At 42.5% G+C, this 21,226-nt stretch overlaps 1 long non-coding RNA gene across 1 annotated transcript in view; it reads right to left on the reverse strand.

The window, feature by feature from the left end:
• LOC311246435 overlaps nt 1-20,257 on the reverse strand; it is a 118,068-nt gene extending 97,811 nt beyond the window's left edge. The window contains exon 1 of the long non-coding RNA XR_014620808.1: nt 20,199-20,257. This is a non-coding gene — a long non-coding RNA (uncharacterized lncRNA). The remainder of the gene's footprint in view (nt 1-20,198) is intronic.
• Between the last annotated feature and the right edge of the window lie 969 nt (nt 20,258-21,226).

Below are 21,226 nucleotides of genomic sequence, written 5' to 3' on the forward strand. Positions count from 1 at the left end.
ATATCTAACACACAAATTTTAGGTGTTAATGAAGCCAGCATAGCAACCTGGTTAGATGTGGTGGAGAGGATAAAGGATAGCATATGAATTAGTAATTCCTGGTGTTAAACGGAATAATGGCTGGGGGGGGGGGGGGGGGGGGGGGGGAAGAGCGAGCAAGAGCATATGTATTGTATTGTATTTATTTTGGGTATATCTTTCAATCTACATTTATTTTGATTTAAGTACTGGACTTTCATTATTGTTATTATTATGTGGTCATAGTCCTGTGATTTATTGTGGATTTCTACTGTTAATGTATTGTGTGTCTGGTTTTATGTTTAAAAAAGGGTAAATAAAAAACATTTGTTAAAAAAAAAAATGGCGGATTCTACTTTGGACATAGCAGGATGTCCTCCATGTTGGACGACCTCCATGTTTTGGGGCTATTCATCAGAAAACTCGGATCCGAGATTCGGCTCCCATCCGGCGGGCAACAACTGTGGGTTTTCAGCCTCTCTCTCTGGAGCTTAACGGAGTTTCGACTCCTGACTAGAGCTTGTCGCGGCTCATGCGCATGCGCACGCTCGGCCAATCAGAGAGAGGTCTGCAGAAATGGAGCTCAACCAATCAGAGAGGGGTCTGCAGAACTGGAGCTACCATTTGTAGAGACGCATGTGAGTGACGGTTCACCCTTCTCATTGGTTGAAAATGGCCTTCATGTTTGTACATCGCCACCTATTGCTTTGGCATTGTACTACATGTATATTACATCAGTTTCTGTGTGATCGTGTGCACTGAGTGGCCCGGAGCAGCTTGGAGTGGAGGAGAGCTCTCGCTCCGGAAGTCGCGCCGACCCATTTTAAAACCCACTCCGTCGCTCACTTCAAAACCACCCGCTCCACTGGAATATTCCAGAACGTTGTCATTTGTCGGCCTATTTATGAATCGTTTTCAAATAAACGCTAGATGATCGATAGTAGGGCTGGGCGATATGGCCTAAATATGATATCACGATATTTTCTGACCTTTAGGCGATACACGATACGCATCACGATGTTTTTCTTTTTTTCCCCAAACAATTCATTATGAGGCTTACCAAGACAGTATTTGAGTTTGCAAGCTAACATTAAAGACAAAATAAAATACCCATGCATTTAGCATTTTTATATTATATATTAGATTTAGATTATTGGATTATTAGATTATATATTGCATATATTTAGCAATGAGATATTATATGATTTAGATATGAAATATGATGAATTGAAAATGGGGGACCCTGATGTAAACAAGACGAAAGTCTTTCTCTGGTCTGCATCCTCCAGTCCACTGTTGTTGTATTGAGCTGTACTGTATTGTACACATGCTGCAATCTGTTAATAACGTTTTCATTCATTCAGACGGCAAACAGAATCATTTTGATTGACAGTCGAGTCTGCCAATTACGTCACACCGCTTGCACCCGCCCTGCTGTTCTTAGCACCAATCGGCAAGCGCGTATTAATTTTTTACTTCCGCCATTGGAGAGCTCAATGACAACAACAATGGTAGCGGTAGCTCCCCGCGGCCGACGTTTAGCTTTTAGCTCCGCAGGATGACTAAACGACTGGAGGCATAATGATTTTACTGCAACGGATGTTATAATAAAAGCCTTTCCATACATCTGTCTGATTGAAAACTTTATTAACAGACCGCAGAATGGGCACAACTGAGTCAGCACGGGCTGAGATATGAACGACTAATGCTTGCTATATCTAGGTCGACCTCGGACGTTGCTATGTAAATACGCTGATGTTATTGAACGTGTAACTATATAACATTTAGGGGTGGGAATCACCAGTTTCATCATGATACGATACGATATCGATTCTTTGGACAACGATACGATATTTGCCGATATCACAAAGTCTCTCACGATACAATACGATACGATTAGATTCAGGTGCCTGCGATCGATATGAGATGATATCATATGCCCATTTAACACAATCAGTTATGAGACTCGCCACAGGATTTTCAAAATAAGAGTATCGATATGAATCGATCTTTTAACGTTAATGCCACAAAACGAATGCCTTTGTTATCATAAGTAGTAACTTTGATGCAGTAGTGTGTGTGTGGGGCGGCGCTGTTCAAAAGTTTCAACGTGTGGACCAGATTGACGCGACACAATCCTCTTGGGCAAAACATCACGATATCCACTATAAGTTTAAAAAGTGTATCGTTAATGAACTGTACCCGATATTTATATAATATCGTCATATCGCCCAGCCCTAATCGATAGTATATGTGTGCGCACGCACGCTCGTGCCGCGCGCTGATAATCGCTGCTCTTATTTCCTGATGGCTTTTACAGTGAAACAGCAATATCACATATAGTGGAAACGCTTATATCTCCGTGAAAACGAGTCTGATTATCCTAAGACTGATAACATAGATTCCTTACCTGACATCAGATGGTATCCAAATGGTATATTCCAATTCCTGATCACCATTCGAAAAAATCGATAATTGTATTGATCCACCGTGTGTACAGTATAACACATATTCGCCGTGGCACCAAGGTTCCAGAATGAACTCTGGTAGACCCAGGTTACATCAGTGAGAAGTAAAATGTGGAGTCAGAAATCCGTTCTCCCATTCACTTTCATTGAGTCCAATCCAAAAGGGTGATTTACCATCTGGGAGACGATAGGGGGCGCTTTTTTCACATCTGAGCGCCACCTGGATCTCCAACGGTAGGCTCGCTTGATGCAATATGATTTCAGAATGCTAATAATTTTTATTTTTTTTAAACCAGAGAAATCTTGTGATGGGCATTCAACAGTCGGGGGGTAAACCCGAGAAATCTCGGGCGTGGCATCCAAAGTCTTAAGGGGGGGCAAAAAAAGCCCTGGATTTAATTTTTTTTTCTAACCCTGGCTGGATCGATATGAAAACATTGTTGGATCAAGCTGAAATTGATGTCAGATAGTCCTTACCTTTGATCGGGGTTATTCCAAAAATAATATTCCAATTGTCTGATCGCGATTTCCAGTATTGGTGTCCATCTGGTCCCAGACATAATTTGGCACAACTTATGGATAGAGTGTGCCAGATGCGTTTCGAAGTGGTCGGATGAAGCAATTTACTCAGCTCCGTCTAAATTTAGCGCCCCGGAGGGATTTAAGTGTAACACAGGGTGAGATATAAGGTTTCAAAGGGTGGGCGACACTACCACCTAGCAGGATGCGGCCGGTATTGCACTTTGGTGATCTCAGAATCCTTTCCTATGGCAACACCGAGGTCAGTGGATGAATAATGAATAAAAATTAAATAATACCAAATAACGAGTTTACTCATTGTTGGCGTTCAACGCATGGCGGCCAATAACGAGTTTACTCGTTGTTGGCAGGGAATGAGTTAATAACAGTACATAGCAAAGGTGCCACTGCAGTTCAATGTTCAGTGCCAGTTATGAGTTTTTTTATTCAGTTCAGTTCAATGCAGTTCAACTACCAGTGCAGTGCAATAACTAAATAATAATTAAATATTTAATAATACAAATAATAATTTGTTTAAAAGAAATCAGAAAAAAACTGTAAAATGTCATTTCTTTGAAAGAGATGTCCTTTAACTCATTGGGCTCCAAAAACGAGTATACTCATGTTTCGTCGCCAACGCTTGAGCGCCAAACTCGTTTTTGGATCCTTTGATATTTTTCCTTTGATCCCCGTTCTAAACACTTGCTCGGAGCTGCCTACGTCCCTGGCACAGCTGCCTACGTTGGAATTGCAATGACGATCGAATCCCGCCAGGTGGCAGTATCGCCTACATTTTGAACTGGGGATATCAGTTGTCTTCCAGTACTGAGTTACCTCCGGCTGCTTCCACCTCGGAGTGGATCAGGACATAGCAATCGGTCTGAGATTTAGTGCCTCAGACCTATTCTTTCCCGTATGATAGCCATGCCCAATATACACGAGTAATTGCGATCGCCATGGGAATGTTCACAGGTCGCCATGGGATAACTGGGATTTATTCATTTTGGAGTACCTTCTGACTGAGGTAAGGTCTATTTTAGGTAACCTGCTGGTGTTTTTTTTTACCTAAAACATGCTTTTGTACCGATCAGTGTCGTATTTTACCGGACCGAAAACATGCCTTTGGTAACGATCGCAGTTTCGGGGTAAGACGACCCCCCCCCTTGATGATTTTGTGAAGACACATATGAATATGGTATATAAAATTCATCATTTATTTTGATGACACAGAGCACCCAGAGAATGTTCACAGGTACATTTTCTGTTTCAGAACTGAGACTACTATTGTAGAATAAAGCATTTGAATATAATTACTTTTTTCTTTTTTTTAAAGTCTCCCATTCATTGTCAATGGAGCAGCTCCAGACTCGCACGTTTCTCATGTTCACAAATATTGATTGAACCATCTTTGGCCATGGTATTGGTAATAATAACACATAATTTTTTATTTGAGTGACATTCCCCTTCAAGATCCTCTGCCAAGCCTTAAACGAGCCTCTTGCATCTCACTTGGAGATCAGTTGCAATATGGAGCCTACATGATGGTTATTACTACGAGTCTATGAGTGTCCAGTTTCTCCCACATATACCTCAGTTTATAACTTAGCAAAATGGCAACTTACGGGTTCACCATCAACTCTCTTAGGTAGGAAAAGCAGTTATTCTTTAACCACTTTTTTTTTTTTTTCAATGCAAGTCCATGGCTGACCTAGCTAAATGAATTGGCTGCACATGCTAGACAAGACAACACAATAACGATGCTTGTGACAAGTGGAAGCCCTCTGCTTGTCAATCAACATAGCCGAGTCAATTTGTTCCAACGACCATGGCTGCAGAAAGAGTCAGCCTATAAATCATGGGAGTTGTGTGTACCATGAAGGTTAGAGAGCCAGGCAAAATATCAATTTATCGTATCGCGTTAACCAGCCAGGACAAACATCAATACAGCAGTGACCCTTGAGACTCTTGAGGCATAGTGATTGAGAGGCTTAATATCTAGAGTTACTGCGCTGGCCCAGAATCTGCAGTCAGTCATAGCATTGAGCGTGCAGGCTATTCATACTGTACACTGTACAGGACTAACGTTGTGAGGGGTAGAATCCATCCTGCAGCCGAGATGTGTAGAAAACTATGATAGACGCATACACCCACAGAGAAAGAAGAGTGACACAAATTAATAGAACACACAGTTCCGCTTATTATCCCTACATCTCTCCCCGAGATCATCTGTAAAAATGGCCCACTTGGTGTTCCATGTTTAATCTAATTCTAAAAAGGACAGGTTCACCTTTTTTTAACCCAGGCCCAATTTGAACATCGTCTTGCATGATGTTGATTAGTACAGGCCATAATTCCATTGATCGCTTCAGAATTGAGTAGAGCCCGACCAATATATCTGGCGGCCGTCAGATTTTTTTAAGATAAGCCTGAAGATACTGGTATTATATGAAACTGGAGATCTTGAGGAATGTCATGCTAGCTCACCGGCAAAGGGGGTAGATTTAGCTCCAAAGGTAAACTATTTTAAGCTAGGTTTTATGAGAGGAAAATGCCATGGCCTTGGACATTTTCAAAGGGGTCCCTTGACTTCTCACCTCAATGGAACCACACAAGACTCCTCTTTATAGCCAGGCTCATTTATGTCCCATGCAGAATTATGCCCCAATCATGTAGTTTTTTTGCATGCAGTAATAGTTTATATTAGGGATGTCCGATATTATCGGCCTACCGATATTATCGGCCGATATCGGCATTAAAATGTGATATCGGAAAATATCGGTATCGGTTTTCAAAAATATATATATATTTTTTTTACATTTCTATAACTTTTTACCCAGGCAAGCAAGTAAGAACAAATTCTGATTTTATTTATTGTCAAAAGTATGCATAATGTTGTGTTAATTCCACAACAAGAGATATGTAATGTTAATTACCTGAAATTATTCCATTTTTTGGGGGGGGTAACCCTGCATATATCGGTATCGGTTGATATCGGTTGATATCGGTATCGGAAATTAAGATTTGGACAATATCGGTATATCGGTATCTGTAACTGAGGGGTACAATTCCCTGACTGTATTGAAAGTATGGTATCATTAAACCACTACTGAGTTATGTACTTTAATTACTGGCCATACAGTACACAGGTATATGTGATGAACACCCACACAATAACACGGCTTAACAAAGAAAGTCCTGTTTGGAATATTTATTAGAAGAGCAGCAATATTAGATTACAGTATTGAGAATTAGGGTCGCGCTTGTATGGCGAAGAATGTGCATGAATAGGTCAAGAGCGTAAGTCCATGAGCATATTACGATGGGGATAATTAATACCACCTGTAGCATAAGAATTATATAAGGCACACTCGTAGGTCAGCTGGAGATACTAAGGGGTAGGGCTGGGCGATATGACCAAAAACGTTATCGCGATAAAATTATAAAATTATTTTCATATAACTCGATATCGATAATTATCGTCGATATAATGTCTGTCAAGTTTAATTAACTTTTTATGCCCGGCGCCGATGGACGGGCTATTAATAGACTTATTTTTCTGCTGTGAATGTCTCGAGTTGATGTCGTCATCAGTCCGCGCACGTTAGCCAGAGCGAGCAGTACTGTGTATCCCATGACAATGTACTAGTAAATATCCCTAAAATACTCTGTTCCGCCACAATACATTGCAACGACGTCCACCGTATATCACACACTACTCTAACCGTGGCATCAGAATTCTCGCCACACACATACTCGGCACGTAAATATATAAAAACAGCGACGTGCAAGCTAGTTAACCTAGCCAGCTTCGTTTACAAGCGATGTATTCCATGACAATGTACTAGTACATATCCCTAAAATACTCTGTTCCGCCACAATACATTGCAACGACGTCCACCGTATATCACACACTACTATAACCGTGGCATCAGAATTCTCGCCACACACATACTCGGCACGTAAATATATAAAAACAGCGACGTGCAAGCTAAGTATCCTAGCAGCCTTGAGTCCTGAGCTCAGCTGTGGTGCGTAAGGACGTCATCACGTAACGTTGGTTGTTAGTGGTGAGTGTGCTGAGCCGAGGCTGAACGGAGCCAAACTTGGAAAATCGATATATCGAAACTTTGCGACCACGTTTCATGTTTATTTCGAGGAAATAATTTATCGCGATATTTATCGTTATCGTTTTATCGCCCAGCCCTACTAAGGGGGGTTCCCTCCGGTTGTAAGCCAGCAGGGGAGAGGAATGCTCGGGAGCAAAAGTCTGGATCAACGAGGAATCAATAAGCTCCAGCTACGGGAGGCGGTACATATACTCCCCTCGATCGGCAGACAAAAGCAGCAGCTATAATCCAAGTATGCGTGACAGCATGGATGAAGCCAGCCAGCCTCTTCCTAGAGACGGGCTCGAGTGATGCTCCTCACGGGTAGATCCCACACAGCAGCGGGGAGACGGTTCTCTGCTCCAGCAGCCACAGTACCAAAAGCAATATAATCCAGCCGGAAAAGGCTCTGCATTTGCCGGTGTAGATTCTCCTGTGCACGGTACTTCACATTTAACTAGGTCGAATTGACGTTATTTCACTAAGCTCTGACACTTTTACTATCCTATTCGCACGCGGTTCTAAGTGCTCTATTTAGACGCAAGGTTGCTCACTTCACTTGGTCGTTGACTCGTGGTGAAGGCTTCAACTTGATGGGTTAACTAACTGCTGTATCCACCTGCGACGTATTTATACGTAAGATGAATAATCTAGTGCCAACCTCATTTCTGTCTCGTATTACTGCGCAAACCTGGGCATGTTGAGACATGTCTTAGCGGTGACTTTGAACTAGACATTGGGGGTATGGCCGTGGCGCCTAGGGGGTCGCTGTCCAATAGGAGAACGAATATTATGGTCTGGCCTGTACCTAGGTAAAGGGATATTCCGTGTATATGTACAAAGAATATACAAGGGATATCAGACGATATACAAATATTATACATGGGATCTCAAGCAATAAATATATATATTCGGTTTAATCTGACCCTTTGTAACAGTATCGGTAAAAAAGCCAATATCGAGCATCCCTAGTTTATATATATATATATATATATACACAGTATATATATATACATATACAGTGTAATATATATACACACAGTATATAATATACAGTGTATATAATATATATATATCAGGGTTTCCCATTAATTACCTAGACTGTGGCGGCCCGGTTCCATGTATTTGTTAAATTCCACCACCAGCACACCTTGATTCAACTAATAAAGGGCTAGTTAAGTTGAATCAGGTGTGCTGGTGGTGGAATTTAACAAATACATTGAACGGCTGGGGTGCTTCGAGGAGAGGATTGGGAAGCACTAGTCTAGTCGATTTTGTGTTTTGAGCACAAAGTTCATCATAGATCTAGCCTTTTTATTTTGCTCTCAAAGTACACCAGATTGATGCATTTAACATTAAAATGTACAAAAAATATAAAAAAAAATACTGAGGGGCATGCCCCCGGACCCCCCTAGACGGTCAGAGGTTCACCCCCCATAGTCTCTGAAAATCCTGTGGGAAACACTGTATATTATGCTCTGCATCCTCTCACCAGGCTCCAATATATTCCAATGGGGAGAAATAGGAAATAGTTACAAAAGATACATTGCGGGCGGTTAGGTGGCCGAGCGGAGATTGCGTTCGTCACCAACCACGGAGCTGTGAGCTGGATTCGCCTGTTCGAATCCAGCTCACAGCTCCGGGGTTGTCACCAGCTTGGCTGGCCGTCTGCACTAATACAATTGGCTGTATTAGAGGGTGGGAGAAGCTGGCGTGGTGGGTCCGGGTCGTTGTAAACAGCGACTCCTACAGTTCGGTCGGGGCGCCTGCTAAGCGCGGATAGGACTTGAGGGGGATAGTGTGATCCTCCCACACGCTACGCCCTCTCGATGAGAATCCGCGCTGCCAGGTGAAAAGAAGCGGTGATTGGCTGGACGTGTGTCGGAGGAAGCACGTGGTAGCCTCCCAGATGATCTGACTGTGGGGGGTAAGTGCGCAGCGACCAGGAAGGGACTGGGAATTGGCATACGACTAACATTGGCCCTGCCCTACTCAATATCTTCAACACCTCTTTGTCTACTGTTGTTTAACTTGGTTACTTGTCAAACATAAATTACTCTGCTCACTCCTTGTATTCACTAGGAATATTCTTGTTACAAAGATCCCCTCAATTTTATATAACAATTTATCAATAAGTCTTGACAGACACAACCATTCCACCAGACATGCTTCTGCACGAGGTTTTACACTTCCAAAAGTGAGGTCGAATGCAATGAAGCGAACTGTCATGTTCCGTGGTATGCAGGAATGGAACTCTCTTCCCAGACATGTTAAGCAGGAGAATAGTAAATGCCGTTTCAAAATCGTGGTAAAACAACATTTTCAACCAAAGAAATTGACATTCCCTAATAGATAGTGTGTACGTAAATGAAAATGTATGTGTCTGATATTTTTATCTTGTATTATGAATTTGATTAGGGTTTTTATTGTTGTTTTAATTGTCTGTATGACATGTAAATGTTGTGAGTGTATAAGGGTTTTTATTGTTGTTTTAATGGTCTGTATGTCATGTAAATGGTATGAGTGTATAAGGGTTTTTATTGTCGTTTTAATTGTCTGTATGACATGTAAATGTTGTGAGTGTATACGTCTGTAACTGTATTTTATGTGTTATGGACCCCAGGAAGAATAGCCCCAGCACTGCTGTGGCTAATGGGGATCCAAATAAAATAAACTTAAACTTAAACTTAAACTACTGGCGTGGTGCCCCTGGCCTTTAAATCAGCCGTCATTAAACCACTACTTAAAAAACCGAACCTCGACCCTCTAATCTTGAAAAATTACAGACCTATCTCCAATCTTCCATTCCTATCCAAAGTGTTAGAACGGATCGTCGCAACGCAACTTACTGACCATTTATCAAACAATAATCTTAATGAATCATTTCAATCTGGCTTTAGAGCCTTACACTCCACCGAAACGGCGGTTACCAAAGTCACAAATGACTTACTGCTCTCTCTTTACTCAAACCTCACTTCTGTGCTCTTATTGCTTGATCTCAGTGCAGCCTTTGACACTATCGATCACTCGATTCTTCTAGGTCGGCTTGAGAATCATGTTGGCATTCGGGGTCTCGCACTAGCTTGGTTTAAATCCTATTTAACTGATAGAACACACTGCGTGGTCTATAATGATTTAACATCTGAGACCCTCCCAGTGCAATGTGGTGTCCCACAAGGCTCTGTCCTGGGCCCTTTGCTATTTTCGATTTACATGCTACCCCTCGGCGATATCATACGCAAATTTGGCATAAACTTTCATTTTTACGCTGATGACACCCAATTATATATACCTATTAAGCCAAATGATTCCTCCCAACTACAAAACCTTGAGGTCTGTTTGCTTGCCGTCAAAAAATGGATGTCGCAAAACTTTCTACTCCTTAATGCAGATAAAACTGAGATGTTAATTGTTGGCCCCCCAAACCACAGAGGCCTGTTTCAGGACATCTCCCTCAACTTTGATACCTGTCATGTATCCCAGAGCTCCACCATAAAAAACCTCTGAGTCATTTTTGATTCCTCCCTCTCATTTAATGCACATATAAAAAGTCACCAAAATTGCATTCTTCCATCTTCGTAATATCGCAAAAATACGCCCCATTTTAACTCTGGCTGATGCTGAAACCCTGATTCATGCTTTTGTCTCATCACGTCTGGACTACTGTAATGCACTTTTTTCAAGCCTACCTAATTCAAGCATCAAAAATCTTCAACTCGTGCAAAATGCGGCTGCACGGATACTAACTAGAACTAGAAAATTTGATCACATCACACCAGTTTTGTCCGCCCTACATTGGCTTCCTATCCAAGCCCGTTCTGACTTTAAAGTGCTACTCCTCACCTACAAAATTTTAAATGGGCTTGCACCGCTCTATCTATCCGATCTCATCTCCCGATTCTCGCCCGCTCGTGCTCTGCGCTCACAAAATGCAGGGCTTCTATCGACCCCTAGGGTTAAAAAGAAATCCGCCGGCCACAGAGCCTTTGTCTACCGCGCTCCCTACCTGTGGAACAAATTACCTGCCGTCATCAGGGGCGCCTGCTCTGTCGAAGCTTTTAAATCCCTGCTTAAGACTCATCTTTTCTCTCTCTCCTTCAACCTACCTTGATCTCACCTGGTCGGGGACTGACCTTTAGATTAATCTGTGTAGTTTAGTTATGGTACAGGGTAGGGGTGGACGGTATGGTCTAAAATTTATATCACGGTATAATTTGAAGCATAGACGGTAACGGTATATATCACGGTATCAGTGTTTCTGTTAGAATAATTTTTTTTGCCTGATAGGCAGGCTATATAAAGAATGACATCCTCAAGGCATGTAGATTTATAATATTTTAACTTAAAACTAGGCTACTTTTGCGTATAAAGTCATTATATTCCAAATAAAATAAGTCCCGAGTCGAGACTCCTGCTCCCATTGCAAACAGCGGGGCTGGATTTTGCTAGAAGCATATGTAGCTGCAGAGCCGCAGAGCGAATTGAATTGAATAAGAATTGAGACAAAGGTGCCACTCATCCTCAGCTTTAAGAATTGACAATTGTGTCAACAAATTGACACACAAAATGCTTAGAGACGATGGGGGTCAGAACGGCGCAAGGGTGGGGGGGCGCTGTTTGACGGGCCTGTGACCAGACCTGAAAGAGCCACTGGCTCTGCGGCTCTGCAGCTGCATGCTATTCGCAAATCCACTGCTGCACGCCTTCCTCCCGGCTCCCGCTGCTGCCGTCGTTATCATAACACTACACACATATCGTAATGTTTACAGCAAACTGTAGTTGATCACCAGGTATGTTTTATTAACGTAGAATAATTCATATAAGAAAAACGATAGGGACATCTCTTACCTTTCTCCACTGGTTAAAAATGCCAGGAACTGAAATTGAAACTTGCTGTGCGCCGCGGTGATATGTGTTTATTATGAAATGACAATTGCGTGTTGACACGCCCACTGCGCGAAGCCTCCTAAATAACTTTTTCCAGTTTGCACATATCTATTATCTATGACTAATTCTATCTATTTTTAGGGGCAAATGCGATTGAAATAGTCGCGCTGTGGTTACATGACGTCATTGCTATTTTAGAGCTGCTCTACCGGTTAAACGGTATAGTCAAAATCCATACCGTAGAGCAAATTAATACCGTTTATACCGTATACCGTTTATACCGTCCACCCCTAGTACAGGGTACTACATGGTACCACTGGGTAGTTTACTATAGGGTAGTTTAGTTAGGGTACAGGGTACTACATGGTACCACAGAGTACTACATGGTACTGCATGGTAGGGGTGGACGGTATAAACGGTATAAACGGTATGAATTTGCTCTACGGTATGGATTTTTACTATACCGTGTAACCGGTAGTGCAGCTCTAAAATAGCAATGACGTCATGTAACCACAGCGCGACTATTTCACTCGCATTTGCCCCTAAAAATAGATAGAATTAGTCATAGATAATAGATATGTGCAAACTGGAAAAAGTTATTTAGGAGGCTTCGCGCAGTGGGCGTGCCAGCCCCTACCGCACGCATGTAAACACGGGTCTAGTAGTCTAGTGGGTCGGGACACGGGAGCTGTCGGGAGGACGGCGGCGTCTCCCTGAGCTAACGTTAGCTTAGCTACCGTTACAAAATGACCCAGTCAACTATTCACTTTTAGTTTAATACATGATGGGGCATTGTCTAACCGAACGGTATCTAGTCGGCCAGCTACCGATAGCTCCTGACATCAACAAACGCTCCACAAAGTCTAGTACTAGAGACGTGTATGCTACCTGTTAGCTCACGTTAACGCAAGTTAGTTCACCGTTCAAAATGAAATGTCCCATTGAACTAAATAATTCACTGAGGCGTTGTATTAACGTTATATATGCAGTAGCTACAGATAGCTCCTGATATCAATGTCTTATAACACTGATTCGATGCGTATTCGAGCTGAGGGCTTGCTAACGTTATACCAATACAATAGGGTCCAGGTGCAGCGCCGGAGAATCCTGGCCGTAGCTCTGCTCGAGGCTACTCGAGTATAGGTCCAGGTGCAGCTCCGGAGAATCCTGGCCGTAGCTGGAGGCTACTAGAGTACACACAGACAGTGGAGCTTGTTGCGTGGTGGCGATGTCTCGCAGATAATACAAGTACAAGTCTAATTATATAATATATATATTTTATAAAAAAGAAAAAAATATATATAAAATTAAAAAAAAAAAAAATTATCAAAAACGATGATACCGTGATATATACCGTTACCGTCTATGCTTCAAATTATACCGTGATATACATTTTAGACCATACCGTCCACCCCTACTGCATGGCACTACAGGGTACTACATGGCTCTACATGGCTCTACATGGCACTACATGGCACTACAGGGTACTACATGGTACCACAGGGCACTACAGGGTACTACATGGCACTACAGGGTACTACAGGATACTACGGGGTACTACATGGCACTACGGGGTACTATATGGCACTACGGGGTACTACATGGTACTACATGGCACTACAGCAGGGCTATTCAACTGGCGGCCCGCGGGCCGGATTCTGACCGGCCCGCCAAAGATTACATGATAATAATAAAAAAAAAAAAAAAAATTAATTAATATTTTTTTTTTTTTTTTTTTTACTTTTTTCTTTTCATGTCAACGTTAACACGCACAATTGAGCCAAACGTCACTCAATTAATGACAGATTTCATTGATAAATTGAGGGAAAACTTTGCAAGTCGATTTGATGAATTTGACATGTCCAGAGAATTGATGCATTTTGTGAGCAACCCATTTGCCAATGTAGCTGCTATTTCCACAAAAGGACAAGAGTTCCTTGCATCACTTCACATTGATGAAGGTCTCCTGCAACTTGAAATAATTGACATGCAAGCATCATCTGCTCTGAAGCAGGCACTTGAGAATGAATCCACCACAACATTTTGGATAAAGTGTATTCATGTCAAGACATTCCCCAAAATAAAAACGCTGGCAATATCTGTGCTAACAATGTTTGGCTCAACATACACCTGTGAATCCAGTTTCTCTCACATGAATGCCATTAAAACAAGCAACCGTGCCTCCTTGACAAATGAGCATTTGCATCACTGTTTCCTATGAACCCTCTTTCTCTGCCATTGCCCAGTCAAATAAGTGCAATCGCTCTCATTAGATGTGTGTATGTAGGCTAGGCCTGTCTGCCCCCCACCCCCCTGCTGTTTGAGAGTTAAGAGTGGACAATAAGTGCTAATAAGATGCTGTGATTTGCGGTTGTTGCACAGACATGAAGCACTTTTTCATAAGCTCAGCTGCACTATAAATGTGTTTTTTTGTTCAAGTGTTGATGTTAGAATGTTCAGATGCACATCATGCACTTGTTTGTTTTTTATTTTTATATTGAAATGTTGAAGAGGAGATGTTGCAGTTGTTGCACAGTCATAAATGAAGCACTTTTTGCAGGAGATGTTGCAGATGTGGCACATAAATGAAGCACTTTTTTGAAAAGTATACTACTTTTGCAATGTAGTTAAATAAAAGTTGTGAAAATGTGGTTGCGTGTTGTGTCAAGTGTACATATATTCATAGCACGGGGAGGCGCCGTGGCAGTCCGGCCCCTGGCCCCTTGGGTTTCTGACAATGTGGCCCCCTGAACAATTTAGTTGAATAGCCCTGCACTACAGGGTACTACATGTCTGCTCCTTTGCAGCACCACAAACATGGGAACTCTCTAACTCTTCCCCCCCCCCCCCCCCCTCTTTCCCCCCCTCCCTCCCCCCCCCTCCCCCTTCTCTCTGAGTGCCCGTCTCCTGGCGCTGACTAAGGTGATGGATGCCTCGGGGTCTTGGCCAAGATTGTAGTGACTGCTCTACATGCACCTCCGAGGCCTTGGATCAGTTATTCACCGCCGTCTGTCCGTGGTCCTGTCAACTGATTAACAGTATTAACAGACTGTTAACAGATTAACAGTCAACGCGGTTTCATTGCTGGGTTAAGTACTTCTATTCTATTCACATAATACGCTTACTTCATATATCTACTCCATTCACATATATGCCTACCACTTGTATCAATTGCTATGTCCGCCTACTACAATCTCATGAGCTGTCTAACGCCTGTCCCGTCTCCCTGTCTCCCTATGACTTGCTGTCCTGGAGTGTTGACCGGAGTGTTGGACGTCCCGTGACGAAGGCCGGGAGATTGCGACCCCCTCTGCGTGCCCCCCTGTCTCCGGAGGTCTCGTAGTGGTGACCGGAGTGCCGGATGTCCCGCGATGATGTCGGGGAGTTCGCGACCCTCTCTGCGCCACCCCCTATCTCCCTGTCTCCGGCTGTCCCTGAGCAACGACCGGAGTGTTGAATGTCCCGTGACTAAGACGGGGAGGACGTGACCCTCTTTGCGCCGCCCCTGTGCCTCAAATAGATCCGCTATCAACTCTATCTTTAATCTTTCAAAATGTTCAGTTGCTATCGCTATTAGCTCTATCTTTAATCTTTCAAAATGTACAGTTGCTATTGCATGCACTCATCTGTGTTTCACCACACACATGAGTGCATGCTTACCAACTGTCCGTCTGCAACACTACTATCACCAACATCTAAGAAGGGAGATCCCCCCTTGAATGGCCCTTCTAAGGTTTCTCTCCTCCACACTGCCTGTGGAGCTTTTTTCCCTATTGTTAGGTTTTAGTGAGTTTTTCCTTACCTTCGCGTGGGGTATGTCTGGGAGTGCTTGCATTCTTTCATTTATTTGCATTCATCTAAAAATGTTTGGACCTTATGGTGTTCTTGTTCTGTTCTTGACTTATTGCTATGTTTTCTTCTTGACTTGTTTAAAGAAGACCTGTACGGCCCATGGGGACATTAACGTGTGTTGTCGGGCCCTATAAATAAATTTGATTTGATTTGATTGGGATGGGAGAAAATCGGAGGAAAATGGAGGGGGAAAAAGACAAAAAAAAAAAAAAAAAACATTGCGAGTTCCATAGGTTTTGTGCTATGCATGCTGACCAGTTACATGCATAACTGGCCTATGAAACTCATAACTTTAGTTTAGATACAATGTATATTGCTTTTTTATTATTCACCTTTGTACTATACATTTGTACTTGATTGGTCAACAATATTATAGTCTTGCCCTCTGTTCTACAAATCAAAGGCACACTCATACAATTTACTATATAGGATATATATATAGATTATATATATATATATACAGTATATATAAGCCTGATATAATGCAATACAACATACGCTACTTATAAGTGTTTAACATGTTGATACTATTTGCTGATGAATAAATTATCATAAATGTGATCTGTTATTTGATATACAGTAGCCTGGGTCTGGATGTCAGATCAAGACTAAATAATAGGATTTGAATGCGGCAGCAGCCACATCATCTAGGTCAGTGCTGGGCACCTGGTGGTGGCCGATGAGGGCTGTATCCATCCAGCCACCTCACTCCCTAATCCTGCCTCCACATCAATTTCTCACTTGTTTGAGCAGTAATGTGCACCAAAGCGCCTAAACCCATTTTCACTGGGATGTCGGCACCCTAATCAACTTCTAATATGCGACTTGGAATTGCTGATCATCAGTTAACGTTTTTATCTTTAATTTGCGTCATGTGAATTACAGTGGTTGCTCTTTACCAAAACCATGCTCTTTCTGGGTGGGTTCACTGGGTTCATCTAGGACTGCCACAGAGAAAGACTCAAAATGTGGAATACAAAAGGTCAGGATCGTTATGCTTCAAAGCAGGTATTAGATGACAACCATGGAGTCACGTGTTAGTGAGGTATCTTGGGCCCTTAACAGTCCATCACCCTATTTCCCCTGATTTAATTTTAGCTGATTTCAAGGAAGACCCGTCACAAATTATATAGACTGTTAATACACTTACGATGACCACGATGAATATGATGCTGTATTTTATGAAAGCTCTCGAAAGCAGTAGGTGATGAATTTAGAACATTTATAGGGCAATAGTGGTTCAGGAGGTAGAACAGTCATCTGGTAATCAGTAGGTTCCCGGTTAGATTCCCGCTCCTCCCGGTAAGCGTGTCGAAGAGTCCTTGAGCAAGACACTTAACCCCTAACTGCTCCCGATGAGCAGGTTGCACCTTGCATGGTTGCCTCCGCCGTCTGTGTGTGAATGTGTGAGTGAGAGGAACAACATTGTAAAGCGCTTTGGACATAGCACTATATAAACGCACCATTTACCATTTTAAGCCTAAATAAATAATAAAGATAGATAGATATATAAATATTGCCTCTACACTAGCTAATAGCTATCAACCTGTTTTATTATTATCAATATGAACTGATATCAACTCATTCAGAACGCAGCGGCCCGCCTGATCTCAAACCTACCGAAGTCGGCCCATGTCACCCCACTTCTTAGGGACCTGCACTGGCTCCCCATTGCTGCAAAAATCTGCTTCAAGGCCCTCGACCTAGCATACCGTGCGGCAAAGGGAACCGCTCCCGCCTACCTCCGGTCAATGGTCTCCAACTACACACCCTCAAGACCCTTACGCTCTGCATCTTCTGGCCGTCTCAGACCTACTCCTATCCAAGCTCCGGGAGGGTCATCAAAGAGAAGTCGCCTATTCTCAGTCATTGCCCCACAATGGTGGAATGAACTACCCAGCCCAGTTAGGACAGCCGAAACCCGTCCAATCTTTCGCCGTCGACTAAAGACGGCACTTCTTCAACCATTATCTTAAAAAAAAAAAAAATAATAATAATATCTAACCCTAACTAACCTTACTGTCATGCACTTGTCCTAATAAACTATCCTACACTGTAGCACTCAAGACTTTGATGAACATTGTTACTCTGATAGAGTTGTGCCCTTCCTGATGACTTGTCGTACAGAACTTGTAAGTCGCTTTGGATAAAAGCGTCAGCTAAATGACTAAATGTAAATGTAAATGATATGATATTTGTCAGCTGGCTCAACAACAACATATCTTTTGTGTGGCACCACCATGATCATATGGCACCACCATTCTATATGAATTGAAAGATAAGATAAGATAAGATAAGATATTCCTTTATTGATCCCCTTGGGGAAATTCAGGCATCATAGCAGCATGGGGGGGAGGGGGGGAGGGGTACAGGTAGTAAAACAACACAGTATACAGGTAGTAAAAGACAACACAGGCAGTGTAAACAATTTGATCAATATGGTCAATATAATTTACTATCTGACTAGCTGAGGAATATTCACATTATTCACAGTGTCACATGAGGTGCAGTATGCAAGAGTGAAAATGGGGGACCCTGATGGAAACAAGACAAACGTCTTTCTCAGGTCTGCATCCCCTTAACAATTGTATGTATTGAGCCGTACTGTATTGTACCCATTCTGCAATCTGTTAAATAAAGTTTTCATTCATTCATTCATTAATCAAAGTTGCCCATCCCTGATCTAGGTCCAAACACTATGTGACAGCATCTGAACCACAAATAAAGCAGTGCAGTGTCTCCTCCTTGGTAATATAACTTTACAAATCCCTCACCTGACCATCAGGAAGGAATCCAGAAAAGGAATGGAGAACAATAATAACATTACAGCAGTAGACATTTGCATAGATTCTAACAGCGGAGCTGGAAGTACCTGCTCCCTCTTCTCACATAATTTAGTTATTTTTTTCAGGACGGCTCCCTAAGGGTCGCCACAGTGGATCATCTTGATTTATGGTCAGCATATTTTATTTGGCAAAAGGTTTTATGCCAGATGCCCTTCAGTTTGAGTAAAATGTACTCTGCGAAATTTACTGTGTCTTTGGTGTGGGAGGAAACCAGACTACCTGGAGGAAACACACACGAGCGAGGGGGGAAACGTGCAGACTCCACACAGAAAGGCCCTCCTGCCGGGGTTCGAACCCAGGACCTTCTTGCCGTGAGGCAACGATGCTAACCACTGTGCCACCATGCGATTCAGGTTGCTATGCAGAGCATTACACTCCTGGGTTCACTGGGTTCATAGGACTGCCACAGAGGAAGACACCAATGGAATACAAACGGACCGGACCATATATTCTATTTCTATGGTGAGGACCATTTGTATGCCTCAAGGCAGACATGAGACATTAGATAACGACCGTGTAGTAATGTAGGTGTCAACCTGTTCATTATTAATAATATGAACAGACAGATAGATATTTGTGTGCTAGCTCCATAGTCGTGGCCACATTTGTGGCGCCCACCATGATCAAAGTTGCCCAGCCCTGATCTAGAAGGTCCAGGCAATATTACCTACAGTATGTGATACATATTATCCGATTATTGGCTGAACAGCTGATCGACAAGCACGGTTAGCATCACACAGAAAGCAGTGCAGTGTCTCCTTCTTGGTATAAACTTTACAAATCCATTGTCAGGAAGGAATCCCGAAAATAAAGGAGAGCAACAATAACGGTACATAGTAGACGTTTGCACAGATTCTAACAGGGGAGTTGAGAGTTGTAAGTACCTGCTCCCTCTTCTCACAGAATTAACATCAGAAATAACCCGGTTACAAAGGAACAGTCAATGAAAAAGAAATGTTCATGATCAACTGTCTAGTTATCAACTCAGCCTATGTTTCTACCAAGCTCTCATTCAGGACCTGGACCCTGGGACTGGCTAGAAGACACCGGTAAATAAGACAGCTTCAAGCTGTGCTTTCTAGAAAGCTAACACTTATAAGCTAGCTAACGTCACATAGCCTGTTAACATTAATTTACAGCAGTGAAATAAACACACGAATAGCTTCCCGCACTTACTGTGACAAGTGACTGCGAGCTGTCAAGACGTTTTATCAATGGAAAACGCGATGACAATGAGTTTGCGTTGACTAGCGAAGCCGGCTATGCAGGGAGCATTCCACTCGTATGCAATGTGTGTCAACGTTAGCCCACTTAGCTAACAGCAACACGCAACGCGTAACGTTAGATAAGAATGTGGGTCACCAGGCCCTTGTGAATTCTGAATCAAGCTCATAAAACTGCCCCGTTTACCGCCGATCAGCGTGGCTATGCGGTCACATTAGCCGCCGACAGCTGTCATTCAAACGAGAGGTAAATATCAATGGTGGAAATGTCACACTTACCCCTGAATAGTTTCCGCTTTCATTAGGATTGTCCAGCACCCAGTTTTGCATTGATGGCTACGCAGGAGTCAAACTGACTGGAGTTGGAAAAACAGCCAGTAGGGCCCCAAGCTCATAACGCACATGCCCAGTAACGAATACCGTGGTGGTGGTGGTGGTGGTGGTGTTGTTGTTGTTGTTGTTGTTGTTGTTGTTGTTGGGTGGTGATGATGATGATGATGATGAAAAAGATTATGCTGATTATCATAGCCAAAGGCATAGGCCTAAAGTAGAATATTTGCTCATTAATGTGGATGTGGGAGTGCGATTATTTTCCTTCTTACTTTTAAGAATTTAAGAAATGTAACTCTAGGCTGTAGGCTAATGACTATACTATTGGTTATGAAAAGTTTGTCTAATAGTGGAGAGAGAGACGCAATCACCACAGAAACTGTGTGTGTGTGTGTGTGTGTGTGTGTGTGTAGGGAGGGGGGCAATCATTTAAAATATGTTAGGCCATGCTTCAAAGTCAAGATTTTCCGCTTATTTCTTTTCATCCGGCTATGAGAATGATCATTATGGAAACATCATAGGCTAGTGCTCTCAGCCTCACAGTGTGGCTCATTCCATTGGCAGGGTGCCAAATAGGTCAAAAACGTACTAGTGAACAAACCAGACTTAATTTGCATAGGAGGAGAAAAAAAAACATTACAAACTGTATTACTCCATTCACACATGCATTTCACCCCTTATTGTCATGGTATATATTCAACCAATTGTTTTTAACTAGCCTTGTATTATTCTCAGATGTCAAATTGTTCAGTGATTATAAAAACATGTTTATCATTTGCGTATAAGAGACAAACAACCTTAGGAAGTCAGGGTTTACATAGAGATTATGTGTCCTGGACCAGTAGCTCAGAAATACGCTACATAAACTTTGGCACAGGCAGAGTTTTTCCTTGATTGAGCTGCTGTCACTATTGACCTTCGCCCGTACAAGCCGCTAGAGGTTGCCATTGTTGTACATGTTCACAATTGCAACCTCT

The sequence above is a fragment of the Notolepis coatsorum genome (assembly GCF_963971535.1).
Source record: "Notolepis coatsorum genome assembly, chromosome: 2".
Classification (NCBI taxonomy): Eukaryota; Metazoa; Chordata; class Actinopteri; order Aulopiformes; family Paralepididae; genus Notolepis; species Notolepis coatsorum.